At 30.0% G+C, this 18,809-nt stretch overlaps 1 protein-coding gene and 1 long non-coding RNA gene across 5 annotated transcripts in view; one reads left to right on the plus strand and one right to left on the minus strand.

Moving 5' to 3' along the window:
• LOC107456822 (dopamine D2-like receptor) overlaps window positions 1-18,809 on the plus strand; it is a 412,581-nt gene that overhangs the window by 274,364 nt on the left and 119,408 nt on the right. The window lies entirely within an intron of this gene.
• Window positions 1-18,809, minus strand: part of LOC107456823 (uncharacterized) — a 63,490-nt gene that overhangs the window by 36,669 nt on the left and 8,012 nt on the right. Inside the window, exon 2 of the long non-coding RNA XR_011636745.1 lies at window positions 8,376-8,525. This is a non-coding gene — a long non-coding RNA (uncharacterized lncRNA). The remainder of the gene's footprint in view (window positions 1-8,375; window positions 8,526-18,809) is intronic.

Consider the following 18,809-nt stretch of genomic DNA (forward strand, 5'->3'; position numbering starts at 1 on the left):
TATATATATGTGTATATATATATATATATATGTATATATATATGTATATATATATACACACTCCTGAGCAGTTGAGCAGTTTGCTTCTCTTCCTATTATGGTTTGATTAGATAATAATATCTATCTTATTATATAAAACGCTAATACGTACGTATGTGACAATGAAACCGATGATATTTCTTTTCTCGCGTTGGCAACAGTTTTCATTTTTAATTGATAGGCTTCGGCAAAAATGAACTGCGAAAGCAGTTCCGGGGGTTGGAGAGCGCCAGCCAGCAGGGGGCGAAGCCTCCTAGTGATTTTATAATTCATGTTATCATAATGACATTATTGTGTAAGGAAATCTTTTTTCGTTTTCTTTTTATTATTGAAGAAGAATTAAACGTTGAATAAATATTCTAGTCAAATTCTGATTTATCAACTGGCTATATAGGTAGTTTTTTCTTAGAAAATTGGAAAGGCTCATATCATATTTAAATGGACCTGCATAATAGATTGAATTAAAAGATTTGGGATATTTGTTTCCATTGTGGAAATTTATTTAATCAAATATAATTTGATTACAAGAACTTTTTCTTGTTATAGTAATTATGCAGAACGAATGCACAAAAAGTAACAGTTTTTTTGCGTTTACTAGGAGGCTCTAATCTATCTATCTTTCATTTTTTTAAATTATCAATTCTTTCTGTTTGTTTCTTCACAAATCAAATAAATGCGGGCTTATAAAAGGAAAATCGCCACAGAAAATTTTTTCGATAATAATAGGTAAATAATTATTATTCAGGGAAAAAAAATTCCAAAGAAAGCACTTAGATGCCATAAATTTCAAACAAATCAAAAGTTTTGAAAAAAAACGCTCTCGTTAATTTTATAATTCAAAATAGTGCTGTCAGCTCGTTACGTTTAATCTCTGTAGTTACATTTCAGCTGGCAGAAGATTAGCCAGCATCGTTTATTTTACTAGAAGTTTAAAAATTAATAAGTCTCGAATCAATAATTGAATCATATTTTATAGAGTTCATTGAATTACTAGCTTTTTTCCTACACACTATTGTAATTTCAAAATTCCAAGTCTTATATTTTCTGCGATGTAAAATAAAATGTAACGCATATCAGAGAAAAATGAGAAAAAAATTCTCAAAAAAAGTAGTTAAAATTGCAATAACTCGTAAAATTTAGAATTTCAAAAATCCCTGTGTTAAGTTTATATAAAAATATGTTCATTTCATTATGCCGAATTTAAAATCTGCCTTATTCCTGTAGCTTGAGAACGGCTCACATGGTGCTTTACCCATCAAGTTTAACAGCTAATAATTCTCTAATTAATTCCTGAATGTTATTTTTTTCACCGTAATTTTTGTAAATTTTTTGTGCACCTGAGTAATTTTAAGTTTCTTAGCTCGATATTTTTACCAAAGTTGAAGTTTAAGTAAAACAGCGCTCTTTACTGTTTTTTAATATAGAGAAATATTTTCTATAGCTTTCAAACTTTTTGTTTTAACTAATTACGTTAAAACTCGTATTTGTTGAGATACGATAGAATAAAAACCGATTGCACTTGTACTATCAGTGAGAACTTTCCTGGTATTCGTTTCTAAAGTTCCAACTCTGAATGATTTTAAGAAGAAAATGTATGCTTCAAAAATGCATAGAAAAAGTTGCAACTTTACTAAATTTAATAAACTAAAGAGAAATTACTTGAATAAGCAAAGTATTATTTGAAATACATTTGAATAAGAAACCATTCTTGAATAAGCGAAGGCAAATTTTTTTAAAAACACCTTTTTAACTGCCACAGGGAACATATTTGAAACGTTTCAACACAAAATGTTTTGTTCTGATGTGAAAGATAAAAAATTGCTTAAAATCTTTTCGAATAGTTTTATTAAACTTTGCCTTTTACATAAATATCTCCGTTCATACATAATCTACTATCTATCAAGAGATATGATAGATTCTATAGTACACACACTATATTTTTATACATATTAATATAATAGTTATGTGTGACTACATTAAACCTCTTTTCACAAAGATCGTTGCATACTGAGATATGTTTCGTATAATGTCAATGTTTGTTTGTTAATGCCGAACACATAAAATGTCTCTCAGAGGTGATACAGTTACTCAAAGAAGTTAGTACTTACTTACTTATCCTCTACGTGCCTTGGCCTCTACGTGCCTTAAGGCCTCCAGCATATCCCTCCAACGCCTCCAACGTCTTTAGCAATAGATCTTGCTTCCTCCCAGCCAGATATTCCACATTCTTTTAATTCGCCCAAAAACATGCGCTGGATGGTAAGTCTGTGTCTTCCTCTTGTTCTTTTACCATCAGGGGCCCATGTAAGCACAACAGATGAAATTTTTTCTTTGGGCATTCTAAGGATATGTCCGAGCCAGCTCCATCTTCGTTTTTTAATTTCATCTTCGATTGTTTTTATTTTAGCTTTCTTTAATAGATTTTGATTTGATACTTTGTAAGGCCAGAAAATTTTAAAAATAAATCTTAAACATTTGTTTTGAAAGGTTTCTAATTTTGTATTTCGATCTTAGTCTGTTTCCAGGTTTCTGCGCCATATAATAGTACTGCTCTAACAATAGCTTTGTAAACAATTATTTTTGTCTTTATTTCAATATTTGACTCTCTCCAAAATTTACGTAATCCCTTAAAACATGTTCTTGCTTTGATTCAAAAGAAGTTAGTAGTTAGTAAATAATAGTTAGGGACAGTACCATGATAATATAAAAGATTTTTGCATAGTTATGTAAAAAGAATTTTACATTTATACATAGTTATTGTGAATTTTACATTGCAATGGATTTTAGGGAATTTTGCAACTGCATTTATACAGTTAGATGAAAAGTGTTTATCAAACTAAAAATGAAATGCATTTTACATGATAAAAGTTTTTTTCTAATGAAAAGATGTTATCAGCTTATTTGTTTCTAAGTTCCAAATTACGAGTCACGAGAAACAAAGATACCAACGAAAAGAAAAGTGCTTATAATAAGTTCAAAGTTCAAATCACAAAGACAATTATTTTAACATAATGAAAACTATCCATCAGTAATTAAATTGTCTTTTGAACCGTTGTTGTACAGTGCACAAAAGAAAAAGGAAAGCGGACCACCCTGAATAACTTTTTATCTCATGATCGGATTTTTACATTCTAGGACACATTCGTAATGGTTCGAGGGAGAGACTTCAATACTAGAAAAGAAGTGGAGACGATTTTTTAAGTTTAAAAATCAGACACAAAAGCTTTCAGTACTTTCTCTGAATAAACATAACTTTCTTTCAACGGATTCAGATTTTTGACCCCCAAAATATAGGGGTTAGCCGCAACCTGGGATGTATGGTTTCTAATAGTTTGGCCAGGAGAGCTCTCCAAAGTTCGAATCCCTTAATGTTGATTTTATTTTTTGCGTAGTTTGCTATATCTCATGAACTTTTTAAGTGATTTGAAAAATTCTGACACAGAATTATCGTTTATCCAAAGATAATTCTATGCAAAAAATAACTTTTAGTAAATACTTATTATTTCTTTATTATTTTACCTAAGAATAGTCGAAAAAATTGTGAATTGTAAGGTACACAATTTTTGCATCATTTTAAATAATGTAATTTTATATAGAAAAATACAAAATGTGAGCAAAATCGGTCGAATAGTTCCTGAGAAATCGAATTTTCAGTATGTAACTATTTTAAAATCCAATTTTTCAGGAAAAATTCGACCAATTGTTCCATGTAATTTTGCCATGTAATAATTACATTATTTAAAATGATGCAAAAAATTGTATACCTTCCAATTCAAAAGTTTTTTCACAAATATTAAATAAAATGATAAAAATAACAAATATTTACTAAAAAAATTTTTTGCATGGAAATATCTTTGGATTAATGAATTTTAAACTTGTGAACAAAAATTTTTCGATTCGCTTAAAAAGTATGCCTAACAATTCAAATTTGTTTTCGACCATTCTTAAATAAAATAATGAAGTTATTTCTTGCATCGAATTATCTTTAGATTAACGATTCTTATAATTGAGTGTAAAAAGTTTTCAATTCGCTTAAAAAGTTCTCGAAATGAAGCTAAGCACACAAAATCTAAAATTAACATTAAGGCAAAATCTAAATTTAAGGGGTCCAAACTTTGGAGCCCTCTCTTGATCTAACTGTTTTGACCATACTTCCCAGATAGCGACTATCCTTTTTAATTTGGCGGTCAGAAATCCGAATCCGTTGATAAAAAGGTATGTTTATTCAGAGAAAGTATGTTTTTTTTGTCTGATTTAGTATTTTAAAATATCATTTGCACTTATTTTTTAACATATTTGAGGTCACCCTCACGAGCCATTATGATTGAATCTTATATCGTGAAAATGCGATCATTAGATCAAAAGTTATTTAGAGTGGCCCGTTTTTTTTTTCATTTATTCTTTTTTGTTATTATAAAGTGCTTTAGGATATGGCATATTTCACTTAATAATGCCTTTTCCGATGTAAGTCAGTGCAATATAACTGAGATATGTATCGAATTATGTACTGATATATATCGTGATACAATAAAAGTTATCATAGGCAATTTTTCCATCTTGCGTAAACCATCATTATGACAAACGCATTAACCCATCGTTACCACTATCGGAAATCCTTTGAAAATGATAAGTATTTTACATAATTATTTATTAAAAATAATACTTAACAATATCAAATATATTTTTACATAATCATGGAAAATATATTTTACATGATTAGTGAAATGCATTTTACGTAATTGTAAAAATGCATTTGATCAATTGCATAAAATTTATCCAAATAAAGTAAATTTCATTTTACAAATTTCCATCAAAGGATATAGTTCCCTGCATAATAACTAACTGAAAAGTATTTTTTAATAAGGAAATGTTTTGCAGCCTTTTTTTTTATTTACAAATTCAGAGCTATAAGAAACAAATATTTTTTCCAGCGAAAAAAAAAGTGCTTATAATCAGTTTAAACTTTACGTCACAAAGACGATTACTTTAACATACGGAAAACTAATGATTTGTAAGTAAATTGCTTATTGAACTGATGTTGTAACATAGTTATTATAAAGTGTTTCAGGATATAACGTATTTCACTGATAATGCCTTTCAAGGCATAAGTCAGTGCAATCTAAATGAGATCTGTATCGAATTATCTGCTGATATATATCGTGATACGATAAAGAAAGGTATCTGCAATTTTTCCATCTCGCGTAAGCCATCATTATGACCTTATCATCAGCGGAAATCCTTTGGAAGTGATAAATAGTTCTTGATCCATGGGTTCCGGCGGAAAGGAACTAGTCTATATCGCTTTCCAGAACATTTATCTGTTGTCCCGGTGAGAAGGAGGAAAAATGCAATTTTGGGCGTATAGAATATCGAATCCCTGGATAGCGATTCCAAGCAAAACTTTAAGTGGAATGTTGTTGGCGATAAGTCGTTCACCAAGTAGGATTGTAGTGGTTTATTAGCGGAAGGAAACTGGTGTAATTTCAATTCGGATAAACAGAAATATCCGTTGTGAGAATGTTATTTGTTTTTGGCGGAAAAAAAAAGTGTAAGAAAGCCTCATAAAAACGAGATAAAATGTTTCTTCATAAACAAAGATTGCATTTCCGGTAGAAGGAATCATGTGTTATTAGTTTTGTTTCCTTGAAATTTGGAATTGTTGAGATTTGTTTGATAGACATTATTTGCCACTATCTAGAATCTCATAAACAGATTTTTTTCGTTTTATGTTCATTTTTTTCATTTCGAGGGAAAATCTAATGAAATAAAATTCAAAAAAAAAAAATCAATCTAATGTTAATTGGGTACTTGCACTTCAAGAAGAAGATTACAGATACCCACGCATGTGACCTATGACGTGAGCTCCAGCTGGTAACTTATAAGTATATCGGCGTGTTAAAGTTGCGCTAAGTTAGTCCACATAAGTTAGAATGTTAATTAATGTGAAGTTAATTAAATACAGCGCCGTATCGCACAACAAAATTGCTGAAATATAATTCTTTCTCGTTTATCTCTGTTCTTAACTTATATTAATTATTTGTTTACCTATTTTATTGTAACCGTGATATATTTTTGTTTCGTGCTCCTGGCAACTACGATGCATAGTTAGTTTCTTTGTGTACGAAAATAATGAAAAAATCGAAATATTTGTGAAGGAATATAGAATGTGTCGCTTAAGAGAATTGATACGTAATGGGCTTAGTTTACTCAAAATAGAATGGGAAGAACAGTTTCTAACGTATAATCCCACGTTTCAACAACCAATCAGGATCGAGATACTCACACTACGTCACTTGCAAATCCAGTGATATGCCAGCTTTGTTCATGCTTAAGCCAATTTTCTTCAAAAGTTATTTTTGAATTCTTTTTTCCTTCCTTAATCTAAGGATTTTATACCGGATATTTTTGCTAGTCTTTCCGTTCCCGAGGTAAATTGAAAGAGCTTAAATTTTAAGTTATTCTAAACTAAAATAAAATCATTGATGATTGCTTTTTTTGTTGTTTGTTGTTGCAAATAATTTTTATACCAAGTTATATAAATAGTTCCTGATCCATGGGTTTCAGCGAAAGGGAATTACGTTATACCGCTTTCCAGAGCATTTATCTCTTATCCTCGAAAAAAGAAGAAAATGCTATTTTTGGCGAACAGAATATCGAATACCTAGATCATAATTCCTAGCTAAACTTAAAGTGGAATGTTGCTGTCAATAAGTCATTCGTTTAAATGGATCCACTTCGAGTAGATAGAAAAATAAGTAATAAAAGTTTTATTTCTTTTTGGAAAAAAAATCCTCATAAAATTAGATAAAATAATATGTAAAATTGATAAATGCCCATGAATAAATAGTAAATTTCTGGTAGAACAAATCATAGGTTTATTAGTTTATCATCTTTGGAATTTGAATAGTTTAGATTTGTTTGTTTGAACATTATTTGTGAAATTTGAAACTGCATAAACAAATTTGCTCAACCTAATAAGCACCTAACTATATTTAATTTTTAACATTTAATTTTTTTCCTTCTTGTTTTTATTTAAATATTGAGATATTATCACTGATGGAGCCCATCGCGTTACATTACTCTTGCAGAGAATTACATTTAGCGACGTATACAATTAGCGAAATTTAGCGACGTTTTACATTTAGTAAGGTTACGTTTAGCAAAATTTAGCGACGTAGTACTTCATAAAGCAAGCTATTGCCTATCAAAGTTATGTGATCCCCTTATCCGTGAGACTTAACGCCCGTCGTAGGGCCCTACGGTTCAAAAGTTACGTCCTTCTTTCTTGTTACATTCACTCACATCGTTTTCGAATCTGTACTGAAGGAATGCGAACCACTCTCATCTAAACATAGATGGCACCACTGCTGTAATACTCTTTATCTCATTCACTTGAGGGCAGCACAAGTTTAACAAATTAAACTACAAATATGACTTGCAACTCAGTAAACAAATAAATTTTCAAACATCAAAAATCGCAGAACGCGCAGGTATACGACACATGACGCTCACATCCTCTCCCTCCCTTTTATCTTGTCATTTGGAGGGAAAATATCACAGCTGTGTGACATTTAATGAAGAAATTTACTCTGTCTAAGCTGAGTCAAAGATTGTATAGTAGGGAAAAGATGAGAAATTTCTAAAACCCGCAAAACTTCCCTGCACCGGAAGTATCTTATTATATAAAACGCTAATACGTATGTATCAATAAAACCAATGATATTTCTTTTCTCGCGTTGGCAACAGTTTTCATTTTTAATTCTTCATTTTCATTTTTAATGGCTTCGGCGCGCAAGAGCACGCAGTGAGCATCATATGTCTAATTGGGTGAATTCTCACCGAATTATCAAAAAAACTCTCACAAAATTATCTTCATCGAAGCCGATGCTTTACATCCGGCGTTCAGTACTATTTCATATTGTTTTACAACACATGGTTTTAGCCTTCTGGTGGGAAAGACTTTAAAACAAAACTTACAACAGTTACTTTTCTCAACAACTGAAATTTAGAATAGTGTGATTAAGAAAAATATGTGAACTGTTTGCAATTTCAAATTAATATTGAAATGCACAGGTTCAGAATTTTCTACAGTGAAAAGTTTTCGGAACTTCAGTGTTCAAAAAAGTATACAAAAGCTAGACGTTAAGAACGTATCCAATGAGCGAGCAAAGCGAGCATCGGATTGCGAAGCAATCCGAAATGAACAACGAAAGCAGTTTCGGGGGTTGGCGAGCGCCAGCGAGCAGGGGGCGAAGCCTCCTAGTTTATCTATTATTGCACAAACGTATGTAGCCATGGGTGGTTATTGCAATTTAAAAGAAAAAGGTTAATAATACTTTACCAAGTTGGAGAACAGAAGGCGCCGCAATTTAGAGAGGAACATCACAATGACACAAACAGGGTTGAGGCTGGATTCACCATCTCTACCTCCACACCCCCAATTGTTTGACGGAAAGGGGAGATCACTTGGCTAAGGAGACCAATCACTGAAAAAAGAAGGGAAAGTTTCTCTCTTATTCTGACAAACGCAGGCATTGTATGTTAAGAGAAAGAAAAAAGTTGTTTAGCATCCAAAGCTTAAAGCATGATAGATCTTACATAACATAACATAACAGAATAAAATAACATAATTGAAATAAATCGATATTATAATATCAATATATCAATATAAATAAATGAATGTAAGGGAGTAATGTAAATGTAGGCAAGTTATTTTAAAGAGTCTGGGCCTGCTTGTTGCTACGGAAGAAAGAAAAAACGCATTTTAAGTATCGTATGGCATTTTATTATTTTTTATATTATTTTATTAATATCCCGAACCTAGGCAAAATCTACTATTTTAAATGTTTTCCCCATCTCTCTACTTGGAATAGTTTATCCCCATAATAGTCGCCGAAAGAGTTCCAGACAGCTTATGAGGGGAGTTTTAAGTTTAGATAGACAGCAAAAGTTCTTTGGCTGGGTGATTACTGTGAGGTTTCTGCATCACACTTGTTCTACATCACGCTGTTTTAACCTTTTGGCGAAAACTTTTATAACCAGAGGAGCACATGCAATGCATAATTCCATCCAAGAAACTGACTCTCTGTTTGGACGTTATTTGAGTCTAAGAACTTTTATTTTCTCAACTTATTCTGTAAGAAGAATATACTTTTCCAAAACTTGAACCTTAGTCCCATGCTATGCCTGCAAAAGAATCCTGATCACATTTCCTGAGCCCAGCAAACTCTCTGAAGGAAGTAAGTAAGGAAAGTAAATAATATAAATGGATTCTTTTGTCTTGATTTTAATTTCCAGTCTTTTTGCACCTCTTTCCAGGATTCGGGACCTTTCAATCTTTCTGAACGAAGGATTGTGGCAATTTTTATTTCTTATTTTAAGAAATGGAAAAAACTGAACTGTTTTTAAAAATATAATTCATTTTTAGTTTTTCTTAAATATTTATATACTCATACAACGCAATGCTCATAAACGTAATTTTTACAATTTTTAACTTTTGATCTTGTATTAATATAGTTTGTTGAATTTAATTTATCCCACTAGTATAGCCATACTCTGAAGGTTTTATATATATATATATATATATATATGTGTGTGTGTGTGTCTGTTTGTGTATTGTTTTTTTGAAAGGAAAATCCTCAGAAATATTTTTGGCCCAGTACAGGAAAGAGGCAGTGGGCGAATCAGATACAACTTTGAATTATATAGACTCTACGGACAGCCANTATATATATAATATATATTAAACCAAATTTTTAAATTCGGTCAATAGTACGATAATTACACTTAATTGAAATACAAAGACAAGACTGTTGAACGGCTCTGAAGGTTGAGAGTTCAGTTTTTCAGAGCCCGCTACGTACATTCTCCTCAAATACGAAGCCATGGTTGTTGTTTCTTCCTTTTAACTTCCTTATTTACTTTTATTTTAAAATGATATTCCTTAACATATTAGTATTTTAAATATTAGTTCATATTATGATCTGTTACAAAAATGTAAAGTATTTTATCAGGAAATGCGTTACTGTAAAACCTTCAGGAAATACCATCTCTATGTAGCAACCTCCACTATTTACGACCCATTTTAGGAGGCGCGGAATTTTTTTTCTCCATACACTTAGTGATAATGAAGACCTTTAGAAGAGATCCTCAAAATCTCTTCCAGTGAAATCTCTTCCAGTCCGGGTAAACCTCAGCACCAAGTGTGGAAGTGGTCAAATAAAGACACACGAAGAAATATCAATGCAAAAAATATTAACCATACAAATATGTAGATTAAAATGTATTCAAAATGTTTGAGTGAGGCTCTTACTTAGAAAGCTCTTTTTGAAAAAGATCTTCAACCTCATGTTGCAGTCAGAGTGTACTAAGGACTATCATTTATTTATTTTTAGAGCTGAAAGTTAAATTTTTTAAAAACAAATTAAAAAAAACTAAGCATCTTAAGCAGACAAACTTCCGCTCATCTTTTAAAACTATATCTTATCATATGAAATTAAACGTAAACTTAAGCAAAAAAAAATTAAGTGCTTATTTATTTAAAATAGTCTTATCATTCATAATTAAATTTGTTTTTACACATAAGTATATAAGTAGGGGTCATTTTTATTGACGCTAAATTTTATTCATCAAACCGTATTTCATAAAGACTACAAAAGTGGCAAGTTAACGCCCAAAAATGAAACGGACTAAAATTAAAATTGCTTGCTGAAAATCATGTACCTTCCTTAACATTTTAATTTCAATAGAGGTAACCCCTAACAACGACCAATTCCATTAACGACCATTTCAATGGGGAACAGAGAGTGGTCGCTCACGAAAGGTTTCACTGTAACTAATATTCAGGCTACCAAGATGTTAAACGATGAAAAAAAAATAGGAGTTTAAGGTATGGGGTTCATTCACTATGCTTTTCTCAAAGTAATTTTTAAAAAATGACCACTATTATGTGGTTTTATAATGTTTCGCATGATGAAATCCTTGCAATTGAGAATCACATTCTTAGAAATTTTAATTTCCTTTTTCATACGATTTTATTTAAAAAAAAGATAGCTAATTATATGTTGCATCCATCAGTCGTTTCTCTAACAAAAATTAATAAATATTTTGAGCCTGAAGTACCCCTCTAAATAAGTCCAGTAAATTAAATTTTTTTTCCAAATGTAAAATACTGTTTAAACACTGTATTTGGAACAAAAAATCTCTAAATTGCATCTTTCCCCTACAATATTCCATAGTTTTTCTTGTAAGTAATAAATAAATGTCATTCCTTCTACATAATGATAATAAGTCTCCCGCAATGGAGGTTTCAATGGTGGCACTTTTTATGAAAGAGAGCTTATAATCTGAACACAGATAAGATTTATAATGTCAGCTTACGTTTTTCACCATATAAATCAGAGTAAGCTTTCCTCTGAGAAGGTAGATACTTAACGAACCGAGAAATATATTTTCCCCATAAGGTCGTTATCTACACCAGGGGTTCAAATTTGATTTTTTTCCCTTCCTCTAAATGAGAAAAATGAGCTTCTGCCTAAATACTTCTTTTAGTAGAAGCAGGTTCTAATTAGTCTCTTATGTTCGGTGGTTAAAATAAATTTTTTGGTACCTGCCTTTAAAATGTCATGCTCCAAAACGATATAACAAGCTTTGGGAAATTAGTTTCATTTTCGTGCGTGGGTTAGATACTATGCTGTATTTTTTTTTAAAAAAAATTCTATTCTAAAGATGACGAAACTCATTCAAACTTTTCAAACTTTCTTTAAAATTAAATACTAATTATTTTTCAGAATTTGGGTAATAGTTTGTTAACCAGCTCTTGAATTCTATGAGATTAAATGTATTGAGGCAATTTGAAAAAAATAATATTATTCTCTGTTAGAAAGTATGGAGTGTATTGTACCGTAATATCTTTCACACCTTCTCCAAGCTCATGCCAAGTAAACCATATTTTCATATCGTGAGGTGTAAATTTTTTTTAAAAAGTCAAAGTTAGTTGATAGTTTACTGATTGTTCAATATGTTAAAAATATCGCACTAATTTGGCATCCTTTGTCCATTGTTTGTTTTTATTCCACAACAGTAAAAAACAGTAAAAATCCAATAGCTTGTGCTTTCTCTTAGCACCGATGAAAATAAAATTCTAATACAATCCTTGGTTTTTATTAACTTTTTATCAAACGAACCAGCATCGAAATCAATTCAATTGGTAACGAACGCTGATATAAGGAACTATTCTATTTATCAAAGTGTGCACCTACATTTTCTCTAAACTTTTGATAAACAAGCAACAAGTAGGATAAAATACACTGGTGGACAAAATTAAGAGATGGAAAGCATTTTCGCACATTCATTCGAGCATGCAAGATACCCGCACACCGCTCCCTGTGTTTGACAATGGTTCCGTGAATACCCAGAGGTACAGGCAGGAGGTCCTAGAGCCCTGTGTGCATCTTTTCAGGGGCGCTGTTGGCAATGAGTTCATTTTTATGGACGACAATGCGAGACCACATAGGGCTCTCATGGTTGATGAGTATCTGGAAAGCGATGATATTTAACGAATGGATTGGCCAGCCAAATCTCCTGACCTGAATCCTATTGAACATGCTTGGGATGCTCTTGGGAGAGCTATTGCGACGCGCCAACCTCTGCCCAGAACCATTCTGGAGTTAAAAATTGCTCTGGTGGAAGAATGGGAGGGTCTTCCACAAGTTCTCCTTAACTCCCTTGTTAACAGCATGCATATTCGTTGTGCATGCTGTCTGTCTGTCAAGGGTGACCATACACCATACTAGAAGCAGCACACACTGTACAAGCCTCACTTTTATTGTCATCTTTTATCCATAAGTTCAGACTACATTGGATTTATTGGCAATAGGTTTTGCCAGTAAATGGCACTTTCATTTTTGTTTTGCATACTTTATTATCATGGAATAAGCTATATCCATACCAAATTTTATTTATTTATATTCAGTAGTTTTTTAGATATTTGAGAAAATGTCTTCCTTCTCTTAATTTTGCCCACCAGTGTATATGGCAAATGATAGTCAATAAATTCATTAACGACCAGTATCACAGAGTTTCGGAATTAAATTAGAAGTGGTAATCAATGAAAGCTAAAACCGGTGAGTATGGAGGGTGATGAAGAAGTTCCAAATCCTGTAGTTTGTCATAGTCATTCGAGCTGTGAATAATTTGGCAACGCTATTCAGAGGACAGAAAGTGATCTGATGACCAATATATATTTCTTGTCGTTGATTCAGTTGCGGCATTTTTCTATTGTGACTGATATGTCAGTTTTCATAAAACCATAACAGATCACATCTGTGCTTGCGCACCATACCCTCACTATTAGCTGGTTTTTTATATATTACGCTTTTGAGTGTATCTGATTCATTCTTATTCAACTATCATTAAAGCCAACTTTCACTACAGCCAAATACACTGGGAATGTTTCGTCTGACATGTGACGCTGAAGTCACCATAAAATCTCAAACTTTGTAATGGGGTGAATTTCCGACTGTTCTCTTTTAAATATAATAATTATTATTATTTTTAATAAAAATTCTTTTTAACTTTTTTAGGGCTTACAATGATTAAGAAAGTGATACATGTAACTTACAAAAAATTTGTTAAAAATTAAGTTAATGTCAAATATTTAATAATAAGCTGTTAAACTTAACACATCCATTCTGGAAAGTTTATCCTCGACTATCCACTAAGCTCGATTACTATGTACTTAGGTCAACTTTAACTGACACATGAATAAATTTAACACATTTTTGACGTCGGCAATAAATTTACTAACAGTTTTAGGGATCAAAGTGCAGATATTATAAAGCAACGTTGAATTGATATTTCTAAGAGTGAATGAGATTTTTTTTTTAATTTCATGTTAATTTGTTTCAGGGTAAATTATGTAACGCATAAATAATTTTTAATGCATGTTAAAATTTTTTTCCATAATTTGACAAAGATTATACGCAGACGAAACACTTTTTCAGTTAAATAACCGTTTTTTTAAACACTTACTAAATTTTTAAATTTTGATGATTTTAGTGAATTTTATTGAGCATAATATTTTTCACCAGGCGTTGAAACTCACTTTCTTTTATTAGCAAGTTTCTTTTTTTTTCTTTATTCCAAATTCCTACAAAAACTTTTAAATAGCATTCGCATCTTGCCATTAGTTAATCAAAGTTTTTAAAAGTTTTAGCGGTATATTTCCAGAATTACATTATTAAAAAATGCTATTTCATGTTTTTCTGTAAATTTGAGAATCTTATGGTGGCTCACTAAGATTGGCTAAAATTTTATTGTAAACTTGCATTATTTTAAGTTTTGCAGTGAAAAAGATTTGAAGAAAATCTGAGAAATGCAAAGCTAAAATTCTGACTTTCAGGGCATAAAATACACGGGAGTCATCTTTGAAGTAAGCTTATTATTTGTACATTTTTTGCAAAAGCAGTTAAAAAGCAGTCAAAATGACTTCCTTGGCCAATCTAGTGTTAAATCAGTAGTAAATCTTAAAAAGTAGCCAAAGTACGTAAATCCAGTTTGAAAGAAAAGTCACGTTTTGAACGTAACAAGCATTTACTTAAGGTAAACGCGTCATGAAATCTCCAGCTTCAGAAATCGGTGATGCAATAATCGATATGAATTTATATTTTTCGAAAAAAAAATATATATTCCAAAAGATATCGATTATTATATATAGTCTTGTAAAAATTCAGTAAAAACATGAATATTGAGGTAGTATTATAAACTAACTATAACTAATATTTTAGGGAAAGAATGATTCAGTAAAAAAGTTATTAAAACTTGACGAATCGTTAACAACTAAGACGAATTAAAAACACCAAAACTGTTTAAATGCCGGAATGAACTGTGGGGAGGAAAAAGCACTTAAGAGAAACACCTTTGCTTTATTGAGAAGTCAAATTAGTTTTAATGCTTTTAATCCCACATTCCTCAACAGTATTAATTCGTTAGATTTCAATAACATATGCCTGTTTTTCCTCGCTAAATACTTGTATGCCTTTTCTATTGGGCGTACTGCACTGGCTCCATTTTTAAAGAGGTTCTAACTGTATACAATAAGGATGATCATTACGGACCACACTATACATCTGATTCTTAAATCATTAAAATGCTTGTAAAATTAAATTTCCGGTAAGAAAACTGTAAATAACTAAATCTGACAGGAAGATCAATAGCGGCTCACGGTACAGAGCATTCGGCTTCCAATGAGGTGAAGCGGGTTCGAATCGCAGCGATGGCTGGTTGATACGAATTACGTACCCGGCTACGTAGTTTAACATTAGTTGCCGTAAACTCAGAATTGGGACGGCTGTTCAAAAACTGTTATAAATAATAACTGTTATAAATTAAAATAAAACTGTTATAAATTAAATCTGACAGGAATCAATTTAAAACCATGAAGTTGTGGTAACAACTCGATTTGGAGACTTTGTGTTGTTGACGTACCTAAGTTGATCTCTATTATCAAGGATCGAATTTATGTCAGATAACATAAGGTAGAAAAACCTTTGCTACCGAACTTGTATGTAAACCTTGTATGCAATAAATCAAATATGTCCAATAATGTTAGTGAATGCAACTCTAAGCCTTTCGTGAATTGACCGGAATTTTATCGTCTTTCTAAAACATTATTTTTTCCCAATTAGTTTAGTATTACAATTTCATTGAATCATTAAAATGGTATTTAAAAACAACTGAAACTTAAAGCTAACCTCAACTCATTTGTGATTAGCCCATGTCTGCAGTTTCTAACAATAAATTAATGGTCTTGTTCGTTTTGGTTAGAGCTTTTGTAATACATTTATTTTGTAATTCATTTATTTTTTAAATTTTAAAATATTAAAATTATTGTAGTGAATTTTAAAAATGCTAAAGTGTCTTGACAAGGATGATTGATAAGATGACAAAAGAAGTTTTAAAATTTTAAAATGAATGCATTAAAAAGTTTCCAAATTCAATAAGTTCTTGCATATAGCTATTTTAATAAATTATTAATAATAAATAATGACATATTAAAAAGTTTGACATAATAAAGTCATACTAAACTGTATACTTCTTTCTTTTTATAATATTAATATATTTTTATTTAATAATATTATTTTTTTCATTATTAATATTTTTAATATTAATAATATTAATAATATCAATATTTTTAATATTAATTATTTGTTTAAAATATTCCTTCATAATTATAATGCTCTTTTTTATAATATTCATAATATTATTCATTCTGGTGATAAATTCTTTTTAAATGCTAGATAAATTTTTTAACATTAAGATTCATCCATTATATATTTAACACAATTTTAAACATTTAGATTCATCTATCTATATTTTGATTAGTAATATAAATGCAATGATTTATAGAAAAACTGGCGCTCTACTGGCGATGGAGAGCTGGGGGTCGTAAGTTCGCCCCTTGCAGCCGACAAATAGCCGTCTTCATGCCAAACGTTAAATCTATCCTGAATGAAAGTATTCTCTTCTTCTTTTTTTTTTTTTTTTTGTGTGTGTTTTGGAAATTTGGAGAGAGTCATACAAGCTCTGGAACTTCCCACGTCGTCTGACTTGGGTCAAAACTACGCGACATGGCCATGGTTAAAAAATAGAGCCCAGGAAACGAGGGATAGGTGCTTGGCCATGGTTGGGTGATGTGTTATAAAAACAAAAGCAGTGACTCTATCAGTAACAGAATAACAGTAAACAATATTAAGTTTTGGCGGCAATGCTTAGTTTTATTGGCAATGCTTAGCTTTGTTACTTTGCTTTTTCTAGGCAATGCTGAGTTTTTTTATTTGATTGAGTCTGAGCAATGCTTACTTTTGTTACTTTGTTCAGTCTGAGCAATGATTAGTTTTATTATCATGCGTAATCTGAACAATGTTTAATTTAGTTGTTCTATGAATATATGTAATAGTTATTAAAATATTGCTTCTTAATTAAACATTCGTTTTTTCCCTGTTTCTAAAGGAATAGTTTCTTTAAGTGAGTCACGAAATATGAATCATTTAAATAATATATTTATATTACCAAATTGCATATTGCTTTATATAGTTATTATGATGCATTATTCTAGAATTAGTATTCGTAATTTTACGGTTTAAAAATAAATCAAGAAAATTTCAAAATATTTTCAAAATAAAAGCTTATTCTTTGTTATTATATAACATTATCATTGTACTGCATATTTAACATACAAATTTCAGTACTATATTTTTTCTCTCCAAAATATTTCACTAAAAATATATTTACGTAAAAATATACACATATTATGTTATATTTTCAAGTGCCTAAGAATAAATAAATAGAAAGTTAATTTGTAAGTTGTTACGGAACTGTAATATCAATAATGTGTTACATTTTATAGTATTTAATATTTTTTCAAGAATACATGTACATGATTTGCTGAGGAGAAATTTTTTCAGAATCGCATCATTAAAATGTAACCAAAAACTTTTATATGTATTCGATGTTTTAAACACAATATTTAGTTTCACTACTACTTCATAGATGGCAGCACCAAAAATTGAAACTTCTTCATTTTAAAACTTAAAACTTAGAAGTAAACTCACTAAAACTTTTTGAAAGTATTCGATGTTATTTATTTCAAATTAATTGAACATAAATACCTCACTTATATTGTGCTTCTTTTGCATTTAGAAACTTCTTCTTTATTGCACGTTTATGGTTTTTAATTTAAATAAGTTAATAAAATATTAACTATTTAGATTTTGACAAAAATATTTATTTTTTGGAGAGAATAAATAGTCATGTAACGTCATATCATTTTAAGCGAAATAAGACTTCATAAATAAATACTTAAAAAAAATACAAAGCCTTGGTTTATACGAATCGTTTTAAATAAACGATTTAATTAAATGTTTGATTAATCGTTACCAGTAATAAATCATTTTAATTATTTTGTAAAATAAATAATTAAAGCATTAGCAAAAGTCTTTTTAACTTCTTTTCTTTTCTTTAGTTTGAAATAATAGTTGTAGTTAATTTTATAAGTAGCTGATAATGGTGAATTATATTATTAATGGTGAATTATGTTATTAATCTCTAATTTAGTGTAATTTTTTATTTCTTTCACTTGCTGCAAATGAGTAATTGACTTTAAATTTAAAACATTTGTAAAAAAAATCTTTATCGAAATGCAAACACTAAAAAAATATTGACATCAAATGAACGAAAAAAAAAAAAAAAAGAAAACAGGGAGAAATTATTTAATTACGTACTAAATTTTTTTCACAAAGTATATAAATACAAAGTAGATAAACATAAAAATAGTTTATATATTTGAAGGAAAATGAAGATGAATGAATTTCTGCAGTCTCGTGAAATTATGAAAATTGTAATATTGTAATATAATTGTAACATAAGATGTATACCTATCAATGAGGAAATACAGCAAATATATATGAAAAATATAGCGAAATCATGGAAAATAATAAAATAAAAAATTTAAAAAGCTGGAAAACAAAATTTTTTTTAAATAATATATTTAAAAATGCTTTATTTTAATAATTTTTCTTTTTCTCTTTTCGTTATCCTTATTATATTATTTTCCATGCTTTCTCTATGTTTTTAACTTCTTTTATGATTTCTTATACTTGCAGCTTATGAGCAGTAAAAAAAAAAACGTAATATTTTTCTTAAATTTCTGTGATATATATGTATATATATATATATATATATCTATATATATATATATATATATAAACAAT

Source organism: Parasteatoda tepidariorum, chromosome 5, assembly GCF_043381705.1.
Source record: "Parasteatoda tepidariorum isolate YZ-2023 chromosome 5, CAS_Ptep_4.0, whole genome shotgun sequence".
NCBI classification, from domain to species: domain Eukaryota; kingdom Metazoa; phylum Arthropoda; class Arachnida; order Araneae; family Theridiidae; genus Parasteatoda; species Parasteatoda tepidariorum.